At 51.7% G+C, this 6,251-nt stretch overlaps 1 protein-coding gene across 1 annotated transcript in view; it reads left to right on the top strand.

The window, feature by feature from the left end:
• The window catches only part of dpt (dermatopontin), a 5,397-nt gene extending 5,318 nt beyond the window's left edge, over positions 1 to 79 (top strand). The window contains exon 4 of the mRNA XM_067229989.1: positions 1 to 79. This exon is cut by the window's left edge and continues 171 nt beyond it. The gene's annotated coding sequence lies outside the window, so the exon portion shown is untranslated.
• Positions 80 to 6,251: the final 6,172 nt, after the last annotated feature.

The raw sequence follows: 6,251 nt of genomic DNA, 5'->3' as shown, positions 1-6,251 counted from the left end.
ACACATTAGACATTATAGACTTAATAAAATCCTATATTGCATTATACAGTCAATGTTTATTGAATAAACCAGAAATCCATCAGGGACATGACATTTGTGTTGTTTGTAAATGCATAGTTTAAAAAACATTAATACAATAAAGCATGTCTTACAGGAGAATGCTGAAGAGATTAGAGCCGTTTAGAGAGGCTGGACTCAGAAGGCTTCATGTTGTAATCCGGCTCTTAGATCATCATAAATGCCTTCACAGCTCAGGTCTGTGAGACTGTATTACTGAACTACATCATTAGAAACGATTGTCATCCCCATCACAGTGGGAATGAAGCTTCCTGTACCAGAGAGCTGTCTTAGAGAGACTTCCTGTACCAGAGAGCTCTCTGAGAGAGGCTTCCTGTACCAGAGAGCTGTCTGAGAGACACTTCCTGTACCAGAGAGCTGTCTGAGAGAGGCTTCCTGTACCAGAGAGCTCTCTGAGAGAGGCTTCCTGTACCAGAGAGCTGTCTGAGAGAGACTTCCTGTACCAGAGAGCTCTCTGAGAGAGGCTTCCTGTACCAGAGAGCTGTCTGAGAGAGACTTCCTGTACCAGAGAGCTCTCTGAGAGAGGCTTCCTGTACCAGAGAGCTGTCTTAGAGAGACTTCCTGTACCAGAGAGCTCTCTGAGAGAGGCTTATTACAGTGGCAATAGAGCCTGACTCTCCTAGCCAGAGTGGTGTGTGTGTGTGTCACAAATCACCAAATCATTACTAGAGGGAACAACAGTTCAATCACTAGGACAGCAGGCTGGAGACACAGGGAGTGTTCCCTCATCCGGGTTACAGAAAATCTGCGGTAAGTAGATGGATGGATGTCAGAGACAGACAGGTACTTTCTTCATCCTCCAGGGGAAACACTGACTGTCTGCGGCAGGATCCATGCCAGTTTCATTCCTCATCCATTGATGCCTGTCAGCTCCTGGTCCCAGCTTCCCCACAGCCTGGCCCTGGCAGGGCCCCGGAGGGCCTGCAGCCTGGCCCTAGAAGGGCTCTGGAGGGCCTGCAGCCTGGCCCTGCGGGGTGGATCTGGGGCACGGCCAGCTCCTTCTCCGTGTCTGGGAGCCAGCCAGCAGCTTTCAGCACAGTTTGTTTATGGCCACTGGAGTCTGGAGGCGTGGAGCCAAGTGCCACTGAGGGACACGACTGTCCCAGGGGCTCTCGTCCTCTGATGAGCCACGTGTCCAGAGACCCCGATCCCCCCCCTCCCACACACACACACACACCCACCCTGTCCCAACACACACACACAGACACACGCTTCCCCTCAACCCCTCCATCCCTCGAGGGAGGAAGCCTGCGGCTCCAGCTTGACCACAGAGGGGAAGAAGATAGAAGCCCTGCTGAGCAGATGCTCATCCCTGTCCTGCAGCACAGCTGAGCAGCTGTCTGGTCCAGGGTTAGGCTACTCAGGGCTGGGCCTCCTGGCCACAAAGCTGCTAAGCTCTCTTAAATACCATCTCTTTTGGAATCTGGTTACCCAGGGTGTAATTATGGGATGCATTTGAGTTTATACTAAGCGGAGCAATGTGGTGGAACGCAAGAAGGAACTTTGTTTTTTTACTCAGAATCAACAACAACTGCATACATCATGTCAGCAAGTGAAGCAAGGATCACACGTACTGGAACATCCTGAAATCAGCAAGTGACACCGATCCAAGATCAGTTCTTCATCAGATCTCTGCGGTGATGTGAGAACATTGCGTGCAGAACCGTGACCTGATCTCTCCTCAACACCTCCCGGGTCAAAGGTCAAATCTCCTCTCAACCTGACCCTCCAGGAGCACCAATCACTGAACACGCCCCCCCCCCCCCCTCGTGTCCCTCCCTCTCTGGACATGGAAGCACAGACCATGAGGGTGATAATGCTCTAGTACTGAGCTGTCCCCAGAGCTGGAATGTGAGCTGTGAGGTGTGTGAGTTATATGAAGGTGAGCAGGGATGTCCTCTAGTTATGTGTATGTTTGCTCTGTGTGTGTGTATGTTTGCTCTGTGTGTGTGTGTGTGTGTGTTCTCTTCTCTGAGGTTGACCCTGGCCCGGCTTCACCAGAACAGCTCAGCCTGTGTGTGTATTTAAGGAGGGTCCTGAGATCCCCCGGCTAGTCTTACTGGTGATGAGGACAGCTGCCTCGCCTGAATACTCTCTCTCTCTGTCTCTCTCTCTCTTTCTGTCTCTGTATCTTTCTCTCTATCTCTCTTTCTGTATCTTTCATCTCTCTCTGTTTGTGTGTGTGTACTTTGTGAGTTGACATGTGAAACAGAAGTGTAAGGAGAACAGGTAGAGTCAGGAGTTGTGGCGGTGACAACAACACGAGCCCTCGCGTGTAAACAGCATCACCAACGCGTCGACAACCATGTTCACCTCGCTATTAATAGGACGACCTGGAGATTCCACTCTGCATTGGCAACAGAACGGAGTCCCTTAACGTGTCTGTCATCCTGTGAGAAACAGCCTGGGGCCTGGCAGGGTGTGGGGGCGGGGCCTGGCGGGGTGTGGGGGCGGGGCCTGGCGGGGTGTGGGGGGGGGATCCAGAATCCCAGAGGAAAGTGCTCTATTAATGGGTGGCACCATGACAGCGTCCCTGGGTGATTTCCAGGAAGCCTGTCAGAATGCCTTGGGGGGCCTGGGAGGCTATACGGGGGGCCTAGGGGGCTGGGGGGGCTGGGGGGAGGGGGGTTGGGGGGGCCTGCCTGCTGAAGGTCAGCCCCCCCCCTCCCTCCAGCAGGCTCCTGGTGCTGAATACTAACATGTGCTGGATTGTACACAGGGCTGAAAAACGAAGAAAGCCCACTCTCTCAAAGCTGCATCCTGTAGCTGTTAACTGAAGGTCCTGAGTTCGGCCTCCTCCACCTCGTTCCCATCTCTGTCTGCTGAGCGAAGAGCAGAGACCTGCACGGAGGCCCAGTGCATTGTGGGAGAAGAGATGTGTAAGATGAGCTGGGTGATTTTAAGACAGTGATTCCTAGCCCTCCTGTGCTTTCTCCCTCTCCCTCTTTCCCTCTCTCCCTATCTCTCCCTATCTCTCTCCCTCTTTCCCTCTTTCCCTCTCCCTCTTTCCCTCTCTCTCTCTCTCTCTCTCTCTCTCTGCCTCTCCCTCTCCCCTCGGGCAGAGCCCACAGACAAAAGCATCATTATCACTGCTTGCTCCTTCATGGGTGTGATCAGAGCAGTCACGCAGAATAAATCTGAACTTTATAGCCTGTGATGAGTGGAGCTGAATGGAGCCGCGACCAAGCTGACTGCTCGTTACTTCACCTTAACGTGAAGACTCCAGTTAACAACTGAAACTTTCCGGCACAATTCAATAGCCATTCTACTGCCTCTTCCGTTCCCCTCATTAGTCATGTAAAGTTTATTCACTGCCAGTTGTGTGGAGTGTCCGGAACATTCCAGGAAAATCACAACAGGGATGTTAACAAGAAAGGGGGTACTCCACTGGAAAGGAAAACATACAAAGAGGTTATCCTAACAGTGGATCTTGCTTCAGGTGGAGGTGTGTAAACAGAGGGTAAGATCGTCCTGCTTGTTTCCGGGCCGGGCAGGAGAGACCAGTCTGAGGCAGGAGAGAGTGGTCTGAGGCAGGAGAGACCGGTCTGAGGCAGGAGAGACTGGTCTGAGGCAGGAGAGACCAGACTGAGGCAGGAGAGACCGGTCTGAGGCAGGAGAGAGCAGTCTGAGGCAGGAGAGAGCAGTCTGAGGTGAGTGTTGTGTTACAGTTTCCTCACCCCACTTCCCACGCGTGCAGCTTCCTCACAGCGTCCTGCCCTCACACTCTTCCAATAAGACACCGGCTGAACTGTTACCTTTTCATTCTTTTTCATGAACTTTCATCCGCCAGAACTGGTGCCGGTCTCCATGTGTTTCGTGAAGAAATAATTGGCTGCCATTGGCTGCCGTGACAACATGGCTGCCGTGACAACATGGCTGGGTCTCTCCATTTCTGTCGATCGCTATCTGTCGTTTTGTTAAGGTGTATGGAAAAAAGTCACGTTTTTCCTACAATGCACTTGGGATTCATGAATGAATCTTAGTCATGATTACGGTACCCTGATGGAACACACACTCTTTTCTATGCCCTCTGCTGGGGAATTTCCATCCCGTAGTGTCACCTCATTGTTGAGTCAGACCTGTCGTTGTCTCGGTACCCTGGCTCCTCCCACTCTGGGAAGGTTGTGTTTGAGCATGTTCCATGACCTTCCCGTGACCCTGCTCTTATAGAGCAGTCAATAAACAGTGGCTGTGTGTTCACCACAGTTACACACCCTCAGCCCCCAACAAGTAAACAGAACACCCGGACTGAGGGGGGCGGGGGGGGGGATACGTTGACCTGGAGGCCTGTACCAAGGTCATGACCCCTCCCTTCTCGGCCTGAATAGGCCCCATAACCCTCCCAGGGTTAGAGGACTGGAGCCTTCTGATCCAGTCCTCTATAAAACCCACTTCCTCTACAGACCCACTTCCTCTCCGAGCACACGTTCCTGTACGGAGCCCTGAGGATCCTCCTGGCCTGTGACCCCGGAGGAACCTGCGGACACAACAACCATTGTCTCTGCGAGTGCAGGGATACGTCTGTAAATATTCCTGTCCACGCTTGCATTGTGCGGCTGGCACGCACAGCCCGTGTCGGACATGCTGCTGGGAGGCTGATGTTACCAGAGCGTGTCTGGACAGGAGAGGGAATCTGAACAAGGTCTGTTTGCAGAGTCAACTGATCACAAACTCTGTACAGCCATAGAACCAGCTCCCCATCCTCTCTCGCTTATCTCTCTCGCTTTCTCCTCCCCTCTTCTCCTCTCCTCGCCCCTCCTCTCCTCCTGTTTGTGTGTGGTGGCAATACTGCTCTCTCCAGGTAGTGTGTGATGGAAAACTACTCCCAGCTCCATGGCAGCTGTGCTCATCTCTCTGTGCTCATCTCTCTGTGCTCATCTCTCTGTGCTCATCTCTCTGTGCTCATCTCTCTGTGCTCATCTCTGTGTTCATCTCTCTGTGCTCATCTCTCTGTACTCATCTCTCTGTGCTCATCTCTCTGTGTTCATCTCTCTGTGCTCATCTCTCTGTGCTCATCTCTGTGCTCATCTCTCTGTGCTCATCTCTCTGTGCTCATCTCTCTGTGCTCATCTCTCTGTCCTCTTCCTCTTCCTTTCTCTCCCTCCCTCTCTTCTTCCCCCCTCCCTCCCTTCCTCTCTGCCCCCAGCTGTGGTCGTCCCAACTCAGAGCAGGAGTCTTCCACACAGAGCAGGAGCTCAGAGACGAGATCTCAGGGTTATTTAAGAGCCATTCCAGAAGGGGAGGGGGTTCTAACACACGATAACAAACTCCTCCATCCTCATTCCGTCTCTAATGTGAAGTCAAGTCACACTCGTGTAGAAGGAGAAATGTTTATTTGTCTCACAGTATGACACACACACACATGCAGGAAGCGGTGACCCTGATAAAACCAATGACCACCCCACCCACCCCACCACCACCCCTACCTTAGAGACCCCCCACACAGGGTAAACACCATGAGTAACTGAGTCCATCGCATGGATGCTGGAAGGCAGCAATGACAAAGCAAAACCCCTAAACCAGAAAGTCAGGTCATCCCCGGTATGTCCAGATTCAACCCCTCTCTTACGTCCACAGACAACTAGAAAAGTCACCTGGAAAGGTAGTGTGTACAGGAAACATGGGCTTGCTTATATAAACAGCCATGACAGGATTCAAACTCCCAGTTGACTCAGACAGTATGAACAGCTGCACACAGCCTTGCTTCAGGAAAGTAATGAACAAAGACACTGATAAAGGCGATGCTGCCAATGAGATTTGCATACACACATATTTTGCTGTTCGTTATTTGGCTACTTATTGTTGTATATTGCACTTTATAAAACCAGGAAGAATGATAACACTCATGTTAGGCATTTAAGGGTAAACTCTGCTACTGAAGATAGGCTATTGACATGCTGTCAGAAGGATACGCAAGACAATAGCGAGAGTGTCGTGGATTTCTATTGAGTGTCGCGTAACCTTAGCCGCACTATTTAACTACCAAGACAACAGCGCTCCATGTGTGTAGAGCCTGTAGCCTATGTCACAGACAGAGACACAGACCCGCCTGTTACAACGCCGGTGCTTCACAACACAGACCACCATAAAACATGAGTCATCCCAGTTGCCCGGCAACCCTGTTTCGAGGCGCAGGCTGTTCAATTACCCATGCCAGACAGCAGTCTCCAAAC

Source organism: Osmerus mordax, chromosome 26, assembly GCF_038355195.1.
Source record: "Osmerus mordax isolate fOsmMor3 chromosome 26, fOsmMor3.pri, whole genome shotgun sequence".
Lineage (NCBI taxonomy): Eukaryota > Metazoa > Chordata > Actinopteri > Osmeriformes > Osmeridae > Osmerus > Osmerus mordax.
Note: the sequence above shows the minus strand (reverse complement) of the source record. Positions and strands in the feature narration are given on the sequence as shown.